Raw genomic sequence first — 18,364 nt, forward strand, 5'->3', positions numbered from 1 at the left:
TTGCAGTGTACGACAGGATTCCATCAATTTGCTTTGTGATTTTATACGGTCATTTAATAAGAAAAGTTTGAAGCAGAAAATGAAGTTGTTGCAAGAATTAGATCCTTGCAGAGTGAGAGAAGTGATAGGTTTGCATGGTCATTCACTGGCTTGTCTTTCCAGGAGAGTATGCCAGAGTGTTTTTCATCATTTCAGGATGCTAGCAGTGCATCATAATAAAGTGAGGAAATTAGTTAGAATGTTGTATTATGCTAAGAGTCCAGCAATTATGCTTAAACAATTATGCGCTGCTCTTTTGCATGGTTCTGAAATAGATGTGAAGAATATATGTGAAGAAATTGAGTTTTGTTACTTTGGAAGTAAAGAGGAGAATGTTGAAATTGACCAAGAAGAAAAGAGTAATGTGGAAGATAGTGTACAGGTTTCCAGTACAGATAATTTCCAGAGGGAAATTGCGACGTTTGAGGTGAAATCAAGTGAGAGGCCAAATTTCACTTGTGTGTGTTGTCGACGCACTTATTATAAGAATCAGACTAAGTTAGTGGATTTATATGGAAAAAGTGAAAGGGAAAATAATAGTGAATGGAAGGATTTTACAACATACTTGATGGTAGAAAATTGTTTTGATTTGGGATTGGATCAACGTGTGTGTACTTATTGTTGTAACAAATTAAATCAAAACCAGATGCCTGCTAGAGCAGTTCATAATAATCTGGAATTGGTTGAGATTCCTTCTGAATTGAAGGATTTAAATACTTATGAATCTATTTTGATTCAAAGTATCCATCCCTTTCAGGCTATTGTAAGAATGGAGCCAAAGACAGGGAAATTGCCTCCATCAGATTTACAGAGAGGATTAAAGGGAAGAGTTGTTTATTTGCCTCTAGATTTGAAGAAAAACATTAACACAATTGGAGTAGAAAAAGTGGAAGAGGAACCTCTTGTTATCTTAGTTAATGGGGTTCCGACAAAGAATAAGAAAATATGGCAAGATTTAGTAGATGTTAGGAAAGTCAAAAGGGCAACATTGTATTTGAAAAAAAATAAATACTATAAAAATGTATATGTTGCAGAAGAGGAAGTAAGTGAGGAAGAGGATAGCGATTTGTGTGCTGGTCAAATTGAGAAAGTAGAACCCTGTACTAGTGAAGAAATATATGAACATTATAGTGTTCATCCTTTGCATTCCAAGGAAGTCATGGGGAATACTATTGAGTTGTTTCAAATGAAACAAGCGAAAGGGAGTCCCATTAGTGTTTGGGAGGAAAGTTTGGAAGCTCGGTGTTTCCCACAGCTTTTTCCAACAGGTCAGGGAGGAAGATATGATGAGCGACCTCATCAAATTCCTGCTTCTGAATACCGGACTTTGCGATTGTATGCAGGAGATCCTAGGTTTCGACAATGCATTCCTTATTTGTTTCATCTCCTGTTTGAAAGCGATCTGTCTGGACTGTCATATGCAGTGAACCACATCTTGAAAAGTGGTATACACATGCAAAACATCTCGGCAAGTGACTTTATGGATAAAGTCAATGTCCAAGACAGTATTTTGGATTCTCACCTGATTAATCTCATGGCGTGTCAGCGTGGTACTAATGAGTACTGGTACCGTCGTCATGGTGATTTAAAATGTATGCTGAGGAACTTAGGAACTCCCACATGGTTCCTCACTTTGAGCTGTGCTGAGTATGGCTGGGAAGACTTACTTGAATTTCTACGAGAGGCAAATGCTAACGTAGAAAACATCGAATTCAAGACACCCGGAGAACTGTGCTCTTTGGATCCAGTCAATGTATGTAGGTACTTCAATCATAGATTTGAAGGTATGATGTCTTTTATCATGAATAAGAAGAATCCACCTCTTGGAGAGGTGTTGGATTTCTTCTGGAGGAAGGAGTACCAAGCAAGAGGTGCTCCTCATATACATATGTTGCTGTGGATCAAGGATGCACCTAAATTTGGAACGGATGCAGACGACTCAGTGATGAGTTTCATAGAACAGTATTCTACGTGTGCTGTTCCAAACGCAAAGGAGAAAAAAAGCCTAAGAGAAAAAGTTCTACGTTTCCAAAGCCATCGATGTGGAAAGTACTGTCGTCGTAAATTCCGGAACAAAGACAAGTTCTACACCAAATGTCGTTTCGGCTTTCCACGATCGGTGATTTCTAAAGGAAGAGTGAACAGTTTGATGTCTTCGCTGCGACATAATGTGATGAAGAAATCACCTAAAAACACATACAATTTGAAGAGGAACGAAGAGTCTAAGTACATCAACGACTACAACCCGGTGATTTTGTCCATGTGGAATGCTAACATGGATATACAGTTTGTGGCTGATAACTGTATGGCTGTGGCTCGGTATGTGACATCTTACATCACCAAAAAAGAGAAGACAGAATTGAAGGATATGTGGGAGGACATTTCCCATGAAAAGAGCCTCAGCAAGAAGTTGTACAGTTTCAGTCTGAAGATGTTGTCGCATCGAGAAATCGGAGCTTACGAATGTTCTGACCGGTTGTCTTCAGCAAGTCTCTATGCCAAGTCCAGGAGTATCGTTTGGGTGAGTGTTGGTCTTGCTGCAACGCGTAATCGAGTTCTGAAACCTGTGCGGGAAATTGAGTATTTGGCGGAAAAGGAGCCAAACAGTACCGACATTTTGAAGAGCAACATGTTGGATACATATTACCCAAATCGAAGCAGTCACCTCGAGAATGTTTGTCTGTATGAGGTTCTGCAAAATTACATATTCAAGAGGAACATCAAAGAAGATACTGAGAAAGGAGTGTATGCTGTAATAGGAAGTGGGGGATGTCTGGTCAAGCAAAGAAAATGCCACTTGATAAACCATCGAAAATTGAGTGGCGAATCTCCTGAAAAAAAGGAGTTTTTCTATTTAGCACTTTTGCAACTTTTTAAGCCTTGGCGTGCAGAAGAGGAACTGCTTGGAGATTTCCTTTGTTACGAAGACTCATTCAATGCTGCCAAGGAGACCATAGAATGTCCTGCTTTTCCCAAATATGTAGAAATGTTGAATGTGGAAATTGAGCAGGAAGCAACGATTGCAGCCGAGATTGCCAGAGACAGTTCTCAGGACAGTCAGAGTTCTGCTTCATTGAGTCAGGATCCACTAGGAGGACCTCTTATCGAAAATGAAGCTGCCACTGCTATGAATGAAGTGGAAAGAGCCATGGCACATGCTCAGGAGGATGCGGTTAACTTAGAAGAGTTGGAAAGACAACTCAACGTTGAGCAGAGGAAAATATATGACGAACTTACCATGCAAATTGATCATGGATTAAGTCATGACAAGAAAGAGTGCTCATGTACGTCGTTGAAGCCTGTCCGACTGTACGTGAGTGGAGAAGCGGGAACTGGAAAAAGTTTCCTTATTAAAGCAATTTCATGTTATTTGCAGGAAAGGACAGAGTCATCGCTGTCTTGTGTTGTCACCGCTCCAACTGGACTGGCAGCACATGACATTAAAGGGATTACTTTACATCGTTTACTGATGCTGCCAGTGGAGCATGACAACAAATTAGAATATCACAAGCTATCTGGAGATGCTTGTTTTGAAGTTTCAAGAGTCTTGAGGAAAATGAAACTTCTTATCATTGACGAAGTAAGCATGGTTTCCAATGTCATGCTTGCCTTTGTGCATTTGAGAATGCAAGAAGTTCTCAAAACAGAGTATGATGTGTTATTTGGTGGCAAACACATCATTGTTTTCGGAGATCTTCTGCAGCTGACACCAGTGAAAGGGCAACCTGTGTTCAAAATGCTCACGCATGAAGATACCAGGAAGTGCTTAGGGAGTATTGGCAACGTCAATATATGGTTAAACTTCAATTATGCTGAACTGCATGAAAATATGCGTCAGGCAAAGGATGAAGTTTACAAGACTATTCTACAAGATGTTAGAATTGGAAAAGTGACCGAGCATGGGAAAGAAGCTTTACATGCACGATTACTGACAAATTTATATCCAGACGAAGATGTTGTGCCTGAGAATATTTTTCAGAAAGTTACTGAGAAAAAATCTGGAATATGTTTGATGCCAACTCTTGCAGAATGTGCCAAATTCAACAACAAAATGTTGCATTTAGAAAAGCAAGAGATTGTGAAATTGGAAGCTATTGACAGAGTAGAGCATATGGGATCAACAATTATTTTGTCTGAGAATCTGAAAACAAAATTGGATTCATTAGAGAAGAGTATATCTAAAACTGCGGGTTTTGAAAAGACTCTGAATGTGTGCTTGAACTGCCGTATAATTTTAAGAAGGAATTTACATGTTGAAAGAGGTCTGGTAAATGGATCAATGGGTAATGTTGTTGATTTTGTGAAATACAGAAATAGAGATGGAATTGAATTTTTAAAAATTAAATTTGATGGCATTGAGGAAGTACAGCTAATTGCTCGTTGTTCTGCTAGATTTTTGCTTGTAAAAGACTTATATGTTCGTCGTAAGCAGTTTCCTGTTTGCTTGGCATATGCGGTGACAATCCATAAATCGCAAGGTTTAAGTGTAGACTGTGCATTGGTGAATATTGGCAGTTCTGTGTACAAGGAGGGTATGGCATATGTGGCATTGTCACGAGTTAGGACTTTATCGGGATTGTACTTGATTGAGTGTGATGTCACAAACATTTGTGCGGATCTAGATTGTGTTAAGGAATACAATAGGTTGAGAAGAGAGTATGCGCCACATTTGCCTCAGTATCCTTTGTTTGAGAAACGTGTGGTAGGCCGGAAACGAAGAAATGTGACCAATACTGGGGAGGTTGTAGCAAAAAGACGAAAAGTCGATGAACCTGAAATTATAAGCAGAAACAAAAAGGATTCTGTTGAAGATGTTGTTGGTTTTCAATTTGAAAACAGTTCTGGTGTCAACTGCTATGCTAATGTAGTGGTTAATGTTTTGTTTTCTCTACAAAATGTAAAAGAAGAGATTGTGGTCAATTCTGATCAAAGATTTTGCAGTTTGTTAAATTCTGTGTTAGAGAAATATAGCACTGATAGAACAAACATAGAAAGTGTGTCTGAAATTCAAAATCTGTTAGACAGATGTTTAGGCCAAACACAATTCTCTCAAAATAGTCAGCAAGATTGTCAGGAGTTTTTAATGTATATGCTTGATGTATTGCATGCTGAAGGTGTAGATGTAGATCACCTGTTTGGGCTTTCTTATCAATGGCAGCATGACTGCGAGAACTGTAGGGTATCAAGTAGTACTAGTGTAGACTCAGAAAGATTTATATATTTAACTTTGCCAGACAGTAAATCAGTCTCTTTTAATAAGCTAGTAAAAGCAGCTGATCACAATATGGAGTGTAGGCAATGTAAATCTGAAATGATGTCCACATTATTTATACGAACATATGGCCAGTATGTCATTTTAATGTTCCAACGATGTAGGCCTGATGGAACAAAATTGACAACTTTAATTAAAAATTTTGTGGCTTCACAGTTGTCAATATCAGGAAGGACTTTTGTAACTGTAGCAATTATATATCATGATGGTCCTTCAATAACATCAGGACATTATACAGCTTATTTAAAGTGTAGAAATGGCTGGTCATTCTGCAATGATTCTGTTTTAATTTTCAAAAAAAAATTGCCATATGACCTTAAAAACTCTTACCTGGTGTTTTTAAAACCAAAATTTTAGGGAAAGAATCTCGGGATGTGCTCTGAGGAATTTCAAGAAGTTCTCATGGCTCCTACACTATTTGGCCTTGAGGATAAGTGTAGTACAGAGACATAACTTTTTACCATAACACTGGACGTTATTGAGAAATACGTGCACTTTGAATGAGTTCAGAAAAACGATTTCTTTTTATAAACTAATTGAAGCAGCCAATCAAAACATGGAGTAGAGGGAATGTAAGTCTGCAATGCTGTCTACTGTTTTACATTGCTTTGTGATTAAAAGTGATGTAGAGAATTAAATAATTGTACTAGTCATAAAGGTAGTGTAAGTCTGCTTCATAGTAAGCAGTATCAGTGTGATAGGAAATGTAGAACATGATTGAGCAAGAAGGGGAAGATATTACTAGTCCAGGATTGTGTAAATGATCTTCAACATTTTAATTCTGAAAGTTGCGGAAATGCGAAAAGACGGGATTGGCTAACAAGAAATCCAAGAGTTATACATAGCTCTGACAAGATTTGGCCTTGTGGAATCTTGTGGTAGAGAGCAAGAAGTCATTTATTGTATGTAACATGTTTTTGAAAACGATGGAGGTTTTCTTTCAGAAAGTGGCGGGTTGAAAGTAATAACAGCACAACAGAGTGTAAGCTGTTCATAGGACATCCTTGGCCGTCATGGAAAGTAAGTTAACTTTAAGGAGTTCTGAATTCTGATTTGTAATGTTGTATGGGTTTTTTAAACACAATCATTTTGATTGTGGTTTTTTTTCCCCGCTGTTATATGATGAATACCTTCAAGTCACTGTTTTAGTGAAATTTGATACATTCTGAGAACAGCAAAAATAAACCATTTAACATGTATAATTAATTCTGTTCTGTTTGCATTTATGATGTACATGTAGAACTGTGTAGGAGGCATGGAGAAGGTGAGGCTTCTGTAAGTGTCAAAGTTGTTGCATACAGTGCTCATATTCTACGTAGTCTTTTATATTTCATTACTTTCACTGTTTCTGACTGATCTAAATTTTTTTTTTTTAAAAGAACAGTAAGTATAAGGGAAGGAAACAGACAGTTATGTTAAAAGAAACACAGCTATAGGGAATAAACTAGGGATACTGTTACCCGCAATCCTCTGCTGATGATGTCACTGAGCATGTCATGAATGATGTAATATGTGACATCATCAGCAGTGGATTACGGGTAATAGTATCTCTAGTTTACTCCCCTATAGCTGTCTTTCTTTTAACATAACTGTCTGTTTCCTTCCCTTATACTTACTGTTCTTTTTTTTAAAAAAAATGTTTTGGTTCGCTTCCGGTTCGCGTACCGGGGAGCGAACTGGGAAGCGAACTAAGAGAAATAGAGGTTGGCACAGTTGCAAATATTGTACCAATTTTTTAATAACGGAGAGGTAGTTCTGAAAAGAACTTTTTTTTAAATTGTTTTTGTTGTTTTATATTTTTTGTATTATTTTTCTGAACATTTTTTTACTTTTTTTGAATTTTTCTGAACAGTTTTATATTTTTTTTGTTTTTTTTTCGGAGGGGGCAACGAAAACAATTCATTGTAAAGGGCTCAACAGGAGCAAGAAAACAAAAAAAAGAATTTATTGTTTGGGGAGTTTCGGACAAACATGAGCATGATTGTCAATAGCTCTGTTGATCAGAGTGATGCTACTTTCTCCGTAGCAAATGAATCCACTGCAATGTACGCAGACTTGTTTTACTTCACAAAATCTCGTTTGTATATTTGGCACCATCTCCCTGCCCTCTGGTCCCGTTACTTCCGGTACAACAGATCTTCTGGCCATAATAGGGAGATTATCTAGGTCGTCCTGTTCCTCTTCTTCCTCTTCTTGCTGAATTATAACTTTAGCAGGTGGTCCACTCTTCCTTGGATGTGGTGGAGGTGGTGGGGAAGCACCAGCTGAAGCTAGTAAAGAAGCCATTGCTCACTGGTAACAAAGGGTCTTTCTCTCACAATGATGAAAGTCAGAGTGAGGAAAGAAGGAGGGATTTCCACCATTTGGGAAAAAAAATAGTTCTCAACCAATGAAAAGTGTTCATTTTAGATCATATGACCTAGTCTTACATCATTAGGAAACCGAAAGTGAAATGAACCAATGAAAAGTGTTATTACCAAGTCACATGACCTGCTGTGTTTACGTTACGCGCTTTGCAGGGCCTCCCGGTTTGCTTCCAGAAACCTGTGCTTTGCGACTCGGTAAGCGTACGAGTTCGCTAACGTAGCACGTCATATGACGTATCACGCGACAACGCGAAACGTCATGCGGACGGGAGGCGTCACGATGTTGTTTTCTAATGCGGCAGTTGCGGTAAAGAAACGTTTACCGGCTCGCGGTCTATTTCGCGGCATCAAGGTCAGCTAACGGGAAGCTTCCCGATTCGCGAAGCCGGAACGAAGAAAAAAAAATATTTAAAAAAAAAGTTATTAATAAACATATAAAATATATTTTTGGATTTAAAGAAGAATACATTTTACAGCTACAGATATTAGCTGTTAAAAAACCAATGAAATTCACTGAAAAAACCATAGGTTATAGACCATATATAGTTAGGAATTAGCATTTACAAAACCTTGAAAATTCACTGAAAAAACCATAGGTTATAGACCATATATAGTTAGGAATTAGCATTTACAAAACCTTATTTTACTCACACAAAACCATTGAAATTCCATATATAGTTAGTTGCACTAACTATATATCGCGCACCCGCAATCCACTGCTGATGATGTCACATATTACATCATTCATGACATGGTCAGTGACATCACTGGTGACATCACTGATGACATCTCAAATGACATCACTGATGACATCACTGATGACATCTCAAATGACATCACTGATGACATCATGACACACCAATACTAGTTACTACATACGCACTCACTGATTCCTACGTCTACACACACATTCACTCATTCACCCATACAATCACTCATACATACAGTCACTCATTATTACAACACTATCATATGCACTCATACACCTATGCAGACAGTCACACACTGCCACTCATCCATGGAGTTACTCACACACCAAGTCAGTCCTGTAAAGAATCAATCACACTTCCATTTCTTCATCTATACTGTTAAACACAGAACACCATACTTCAGTGACATCACTGATGAGATCACTAATGACATCTGAAATGACATCACTGATGACATCTCAAATGACATCACTGATGACATCATGACACACCAATACCAGTTACTACATACGCACTCACTGATTCGTACGTCTACACACACATTCACTCATTCACCCATACAATTACTCATACATACAGTCAGTTATTATTAGAACACTATGATATGCACTCATACACCTAGTCAGTCCTGTGAAGAATCAATCACACTTCGATTTCCTCATCTATAGTTAAACACAGAACACCATACTTTTCACACATATACTAACACATACTTACTCTCTTATACAATCACTGATACAAGTACACATTGATATGCACAGAGTCACACACCTCCCAGCCAGCCACACACACACTCAGTCTTCCATACATCCAGTCATTCTTCAATATGTAAAACGTATTTAAACTTTACAAAAACACACAGACACTAGATGATGTCATCAGTGATGTCATTTGAGATGTCATCAGTGATGTCATCAGTGATGTCACTGACCATGTCATGAATGATGTAATATGTGACATCATCAGCAGTGGATTGCGGGTGCGCGATATATAGTTAGTGCAACTAACTATATATGGAATTTCAATGGTTTTGTGTGAGTAAAATAAGGTTTTGTAAATGCTAATTCCTAACTATATATGGTCTATAACCTATGGTTTTTTCAGTGAATATATATATATATATATATATATATATATATATATATATATATATTATTTTTTTTACATTTTTATATAACTGTCAAATTATAAAATAAATTAAAATTAATGGTTTTAAAGTAAATATATATGAATTATTATGTATGTGTGTTTAAATTATTTTAATTAAGTTTATTTATTATATATTTTTTTTAAATTATATTAAATCTACTTTATTTTTTATATTCATTTCATCATTTACCATATTTAATATTTATTATTATTATATATATATATATATATATATATAAAACATATAAAAATATATATGTATGTGTACATATATGTACATATATATATATATATATGTATATATATATATATATATATATATATATATATATATATATATATATATATATATATATATATGAAATGCCCACTATAACGCGGCCGTTTCCACGAAAGGTTTTACCACGCATGCATTAGAACGCATGCGTGGTTACCACGAAAGCCTTTACCACGCATACCTTTACTACGAGATGCGTAGTAAAGGAATGTGTGGTAAAGTAAAAAAAAAAAGGGGGGGCATTGGGGGCCTACCCCCTCAAAAAAAAAGTGAGAATAAAAAGGGGGTTGGGGGTCTCCCCCCCAAAAAAATTAAATGACGAAGCAAAGCGGAGACAATCGGCGTCATTAGAGAGGAAACGTAAAGAAACCTCCGCTTCCTCTTTACGATGTAGGACGTCATCAAGGAAGATGAAGGAGAAGAGATGACGACGTGAAGAGGTAAGGGGAATTAAAAATATTTAAAAAAAAAAAAAGATTGAGGGTTAAGGGCAGGGGTAAATAGACGAAGGTTAGGGGGCTGGGAGACACGTAAGGGTACAGGGGAGGGGTATAACCTTTCCCAAGAGTATGCCCTTACCATGCATAAATTAACAAGGAAAATCGTTGTTAATCTATGTGTGGTAAAGGAATATTCGTTGGAAAGGTTATGCATAAAAAAGCATTCCATTGTAACGCATGCGTGGTAAAGGCGTGCGTTGCAACACAATGCATTGTAACGACATACAACCTATATATATATATATATATATATATATATATATATATATATATATATATATATATATATATATATATATATATATATATATATATATATATATATGAAGAAAACAGCCCCTGCTCCGTCAATGGTCGACGGAGTACACAAGGTTTCAGACCTCCAAAAGCCCCACGAAGTGCAGCGTCAAATCAGCCCAGAAATCACTCAAGCCTCAAGTGAGTTGCAGAATGGCGTTTTAATAAATGAAAGATGACGCGTTTCACTCCACTAGGGAGCTTGTTCACATAGCGCGCTCAAAGTGATTCAAACATATAAATAGTAAAAATAAAAGTGGGACAATGGAAAACAGTGTACACGCCCTCTCTGCATTCCAGGCTAAACATAGAGAATAGACTCAAAGTTATATAAATACACGTGCAAATAAAATAGAAAAGACAGACTATTATGCTTTTGTTTAACATAACGATAAAGGTGGAGGCAATGTGATCATCCAATTTGGCAAATAATGGGTTGAAACAAATAAATGAAAAATACATGAATCCACAATGAAAATAGGTAAAAGCTTGGACTTTCCATACAGTAAAGAAACCGAAAGTTTCTCTAGTGCAAAATTACGGCATAGTGCCTTAAATGCAGGAACAGACAAAAATAATCACCCAAATACATTGCAAAAGCGTCATAGTGACATCAACCCAAAAAAGAAAGCACTGATCACAATGTAATATTTAAACTAAGATAACCTGTCTGTCTACAGGGAACAACCTAACACAGAGATATAGTGATAAATAAAATATTAACGGAAAAAGGGGCAAAAAAAGTTAATTGAGTTTGGAAAACCTAACAATAAAAAATATTATTTTGTGTTAAACTATTTTGAATTCGAAGGAAGCACACAGTGAAGAAATCATGGATAGAAAACAATCTAAATAAGTGATAATAAGTATCCACTGTGGAAATGACACAGATTGACAATCCTATTTCCTTATCAAAATCCAATATTGATTCTATATACAATATGTACAAATAGTGGGGTCATCAGCCGGTGACTGAATCAAAGTAAACACACCCTATAGACCAACGCCATTGATGCGTAAACAAGATGGTAACAGTGAAAATGGACGCACTAGGGATAAACAGAGACAATGAAGGGCTGCTCAGATGTCAGATACAAAACAGATGGAAACAGTAAAAAGGGTCTCACTAGAAATGAACAGGGACAGTATAGAGCCGCTCAGATATCAGATCATAGGAAATTACTCAGGTCTTCCGTTAGGTTAAGACCATTAGGGGCCTTGGTATCTAACGATAGTATGAGGTGTGACTCCTTCTGCCTCAGTAGCTTCATCCGGTCACCACCACGACTAGGCTGAGGTACCGAGCATAGAACAGTGTACTCAAAATTCTTTGAGTTTTTTATCATGTACAGCACGAAAATGCCTAGCTACAGGATAACTGCTGTCACTGTTGACAATAGCACGAATGTGTTGAAGAATACGTTGATGTACAGGAAGCTTAGTGCTACCGATGTATTCAAGATTGCAAGTGCATCTTAGTTTGTATACAACGTATTCAGACCTGCATGTCAGGTGTTCACGAATAGGTATCGGCGTTGTACTGAAGGCTGTAACATAGTGTGTACTGTTCTTGGCAAATGTGCAAGCGCGGCAGGAGATATATATATATTCACTGAAAAAACCATAGGTTTCAGGAGTTATATAGTTAGGAATTAGTTTTTAAAAAACCTTTGAAATTCACTCAAAAGCTATAAGTTTTAGTGGTGTTATAGTTAGCTGGACATTTTACTCATACAAAACCAATGAAATTGCTCCTATATAGTTAGTTGTATTAACTATATTTCGCGCACCCGCAATCCACTGATGATGATGTCACATATTAGATCATTCAGGACATGGTCAGTGACATCACTGATGACATCTCAAATGACATCACTGATGACATCACTGATGACATCATCCAGTGAATGTTGTTTGCTTCGTTATTTAAATATGCATTATATATATAGCAATTTACATTGAAGAATGAGTGGATATATATAAATAAATATTTGGATGGAGGATTTAGTAGCAGTGTAATTGACTGTTTACTTGACCAATTTATAATGTCTCACTAAATATAGTGGATAGTGACTAAACTGTGTGAATATCTGTATCACTTTGTCAGTTGTTGTGTAAACTGATTCTACAGTTGGTTACTAGCTATGTGAAAGTCTATATTAGTTATTGATTAGTTAACTGAGTATTTGTATGGGAGTGTGAAAGTGTGTGTGGTTCGGTGGGGGGGGTGTGTGACTGTCCAAAGATGTGTGAATAGTTGATTCAGTAGATATATGAAGTTAAAACTACATGTTCTAACAGTTTGGGTGAGGGAATCTCTTTATGGGTGTGGTGATGAGCAAATATATTTCTCAAAGGTACAGGTCCAACAAACTAGAAAAATAAAAGGCAGTGTATGTGTCAGTTGTTGTATATAAATAAGTATACATAAGACACAATGATTGTGTGAGTGACTGTATGGATAACTGTATACTTGTAATAATGATTTTATAATTCACCAAGTATGACTTACTATCTAAATGAATAGAAGAAGTGGTTGTTGTATAAGTGTTTTGCTAAGTAAATATGTAAGTATGATCCATTGTTTGCATAAGTGAGTAGGATGACTTCATATGTGAATAAGATGCGTGCTGTTGTTTAATGTCGATATAGATGTATAAGTATTTTTGATAGTGTTCTATTGTTCATTGACAGCATGTATGAGTGAATCCATAGGTAAGTGATTAGATGTGTGTATACATCTATGAATCACTGAGTGGATTTTTAGATACTTGTATTGCTGTGACAATGGATTTAAATATGATACTCTGTATTTTACAAACAGTGATGACAAATTGTAATAGTGTATGAAAAGGTGTATGTGATTGTCACGTGGATGATGTCATCAGTGATGTCATTTGAGATGTCATCAGTGATGTCACTGACCATGTCTTGAATGATCTAATATGTGACATCATCAGCAGTGGATTGCGGGTGTGCGAAATATAGTTAGTACAACTAACTATATAGGAGCAATTTCATTGGTTTTGTATGAGTAAAATGTCCAGCTAACTATAACACCACTAAAACTTATAGTTTTTTGAGTGAATTTCAAAGGTTTTTTAAAAACTAATTCCTAACTATATAACTCCTGAAACCTATGGTTTTTTCAGTGAATTTCAAAGGTTTTTTAAATGCTGATTCCTAACTATATAAGGCCTGAAACCTATGGTTTTTTCAGTGAATTTCAAAGGTTTTTTAAATGCTAATTCCTAAATGTATTAAGTGTTACCAGTTTATTCCAATCAAGATGACTTCAGGTGTGCCATACCTTTGTCATAAGTAAGACTGTTAGCGTTCTAGTTGTTCTTTAGAACACTCTGCGACATTCTGTCATTGGGCTATAGTTGGGCTACATCTGGCTGATATTTGGGCTACATTTGGGCTCTTTTGTCTCTGGTGGCCATCTTGGGAGACTGCATATCAGAATTTTTTTAATGAAATATAAGAGGATTTGAGAAGTCACTCAAAATGTGCCCTAATTTTTCTTTCTTCAGCACTAATCATAATTTCTATGGCAAAATGAACCCCCTCATTTTGTTCCTTTGCAAATTAAATGTTTTAAGTGTTAACACTTTATTCCAATCAAGATGACTTCAGGTGTGCCATACTTTTGTCATAAGTAAGACTGTTAGCGCTCTAGTTGTTCTTTAGAACACTCTGGGACATTCTGTCATTGGGCTATAGCTGGCCTACATCTGGCTGATATTTGGGCTACATTTGTTATTTTTTTGTCTCTGGTGGCCATCTCTGGGCTACATTGGGCTACATTGGGCTACATTGGGCTACATTGGACTACATTTGGGCTCTAACATATATATAGCCCAATGTAGCCCAATATATATTTTTTCAAAGTTAATTTTCGTAAAAACCACTGGAGCACATATCTTGAGACATAGCAAAGGCACATCGGGCTACCAGTCCCTACAATTTTGCCAAGTTTGGTGGAAAACCATTCAGCCGTTCGAGCTAAAAGTGCGACAGACCGCCCTATGGAAATTAACATGGGGAAAACACGTTTTGGGACCCCCCTTTCATCTCGGCCCCCGCTTGACGAATCCCCCCCAAACATTCAGGGAAGGACCGGAGCACCGCGAGGCAAAGTTGCTGAAAAATTCAGGCAGATTCCTCAACCGGCGCCAAAGTTATTCCCAATAGAATGTTGTGATTTCCCTATGGAAATCAATCCTAACTATATATACCTACTGGCGACCGCCAGTAGGTAATATATATATTTATATATATATATATATATATATATATATATATATATATATATATATATATATATATATATATAAATTTCTATGGCAAAATGAAACCCCTCATTTTGTTCCTTTTCAAATTAAATGTATAAAGTGTTACCAGTTTATTCCAATCAAGATGACTTCAGGTGTGCCATACTTTTGTCATAAGTAAGACTGTTAGCGTTCTAGTTGTTCTTTAGAACACTCTGCGACATTCTGTCATTGGGCTATAGTTGGGCTACATCTGGCTGATATTTGGGCTACATTTGGGCTCTTTTGTCTCTGGTGGCCATCTTGGGAGACTGCATATCAGAATTTTTTTAATGAAATATAAGAGGATTTCAGAAGTCACTCAAAATGTGCCCTAATTTTTCTTTCTTCAGCACTAATCATAATTTCTATGGCAAAATGAACCCCCTCATTTTGTTCATTTGCAAATTAAATGTTTTAAGTGTTAACACTTTATTCCAATCAAGATGACTTCAGGTGTGCCATACTTTTGTCATAAGTAAGACTGTTAGCGCTCTAGTTGTTCTTTAGAACACTCTGGGACATTCTGTCATTGGGCTATAGCTGGCCTACATCTGGCTGATATTTGGGCTACATTTGTTTTTTTTTTGTCTCTGGTGGCCATCTCTGGGCTACATTGGGCTACATTGGGCTACATTGGACTACATTTGGGCTCTAACATATATATAGCCCAATGTAGCCCAATATATATTTTTTCAAAGTTAATTTTCGTAAAAACCACTGGAGCACATATCTTGAGACATAGCAAAGGCACATCGGGCTACCAGTCCCTACAATTTTGCCAAGTTTGGTGGAAAACCATTCAGCCGTTCGGGCTAAAAGTGAGTCCAACCGCCCTATGGAAATTAACATGGGGAAAACACGTTTTGGGACCCCCCTTTTATCTCGGCCCCCGCTTGACGAATCCCTCCCAAACTTTCAGGGAAGGAGCGGAGCGCCGCGAGGCAAAGTTAAGGAAAATTGCAGGAAGATTCCTCAACCGGCGCCAAAGTTATTCCCAATAAAATGTTGCGATTTCCCTATGGAAAACAATCCTAACTATATATACCTACAAAAAAAATATATATATATATATATATTCAAACAAATGCAACCTCCCAGGCTCCAACCGTAGCGACCAGGAAAATCACGCGGATCCAAAACAGCTTTGTAGTAGGCACAAGTTTATTCACGAGCTGAACCAAACAATCTGACGCGTTTCGGGCATCCGCCCTTGCTCACAGACAGTCAGTGTTGGGAATGGCCACATTTAAATACACTTAGCCCCACAGTGAAAGTGCATTTTTTTCTATTCAGTACCACGTGATGACTGACATAGAGGACAAACTATCAATACTGCATTGTATGGTCTGTTTTCCAAACATTTGCAAATTATTTAGCCTAATTTGAAGGTAAAATACAAGGATAAAATCCACGCAAATTGTGACATTTAAAAAGATACATACATATATAAATATATACATATATACAATTCAAAAGGAATGATGGAAGAACATTTAAAGCCTAAAATGCATGCATTCCATCATATCCAATACTAGCAGATAGTGCCCTAGCATATATCGATGTGCAAACTGCGCAATAAAGAGCTTGATGCATGATTTAAAATATCCATATAAAGACAATATAATAACAGATGTATGTGCAAAGATATGCATGTGCAAAATACGCAATTTTGTAAACATTACTTATTACATTCCGTCATAATATGTGCAAATTAACGCTATATGTAAACATATGACTCATAGCAGCATAATAATAGGACAAGGACTGCATAGTATAGAAAGTCACAATTCATGATTATTGCAAATATAGAATATATTGTGGATAAACCAAATAGCCTATTGTCTAAGTCCTCAAAAATAGAGAGTGCTAATCCCAAAGAAAATAAAAATGCAAAAATAATACAATTGTATAATAATAAATCACCATGAAACACACTAAAAGATAAAAAAAGAGATTTAAGTGCAAAACCCAACTAAGGAGATTTAACATAGTGTGTGAGGGTGGGCGGCAGCCCGATGCAGCTCCAATGTAAAATACTTATACAGACAAAACAGTACAGAATTAAATTACAGAAACACATGTAGATCGTCTGTATTATTCAGTCCATTGGGGGATCTGCTATCTAACTCAAGAATATATTGGGATTCCAACCTCCTTAACATCTTCTCCCTATCTCCGCCCCTTCTTGGTTTCTCTATTGCGGAGATAACAAAGTAGAACAGGCACTCCAAATTGTTATTATGAACGGCCTTGAAGTGCCTGGCCACCGGGTAGGCTGGGTCATTATTTACGATCGCTCGTAAATGCTGGAGGATTCTCACATGTACAGGTTGCCGTGTACTACCGACATATCTCAATGAGCATGTACAAGTGAGAACATAGATAGCAAATTCCGTTTTACAGTTGTATTGACCCTTGATCTGGATTGGGTCAGGACTGAAAGGCGTGTAATACTGCCGTGTACTTTTGCCAAATTTGCAAGCCCTGCAGGAGGTGCAACGTGTAAAGCCTGATCTCAATTTCATCCATTCCTGTTTTTTCCTAAGTTCAGGAAAGTCATGGCAAATATGGGACTTCAGTGAAGGGCCCTTCCTGAAAGTCACCAAAGGGACATCTGCAAGTTGAGGTTTGAGAACAGGATCAGTTTTAAGGACTGGCCATCTCTTGGTTACAATAGATCTAATCTGTCTGGCCTGCCTACTGTATGAGGTTATGAACCTGGGCGTAGTGGCATTGTCGTCCAATGTTTCTGAACGTCTCCCACTATTGGTTGTCTCCAATAAAGAGACACGGGATCTACATTTGGTCTTATCCACTGCTGCTTTTAACACAGATTCGCGATAACCCCTGTCTCGAAACCTATGTAGTGCTTCATCAGTGCAGACTTTGAAATCAGAATCTGTACTACAGATTCTCTTAATTCTTAAGAGCTCGCCCAAAGGAATGTTGTCAACTACATGTCGCGGATGTGCACTGCTGGCATGAAGAATACTGTTGCCAGCAGTGCTTTTCCGATGTAGTTTGGTAGCTAGCTGGCCATTGTTAATGAAGACTTTAACATCTAAGAAGTCTGCCTCGCTATTGCTAATAGAACTCGTGAACTTAAGATTTTCCTTGTTGATGTTAATCAAATTAATAAACATTTCTGCACTGTCACGATCACCCTGCCATAACACAAAAACGTCATCAATATAACGTAACCAAAGCAAAACATGATCAGAAAAAACTCCAGCGTGTTGTCCCCTGAGGACCTGCTCCTCCCACCAGCCCACGTGTAAACACGCGTAGCTGGGAGAGAAGCAGGCCCCCATAGCAACTCCACGCTTCTGCAAATATAAATCACTGCCAAATAAAAAGAAATTATTATTGAGACACCAAGATGTTAATTCAATGAGGACTTTGTTGTGTTGGTAACAGTTCATGGGCCTTTTGCCG

This window comes from Lissotriton helveticus, chromosome 2_1, assembly GCF_964261635.1.
Source record: "Lissotriton helveticus chromosome 2_1, aLisHel1.1, whole genome shotgun sequence".
Classification (NCBI taxonomy): Eukaryota; Metazoa; Chordata; class Amphibia; order Caudata; family Salamandridae; genus Lissotriton; species Lissotriton helveticus.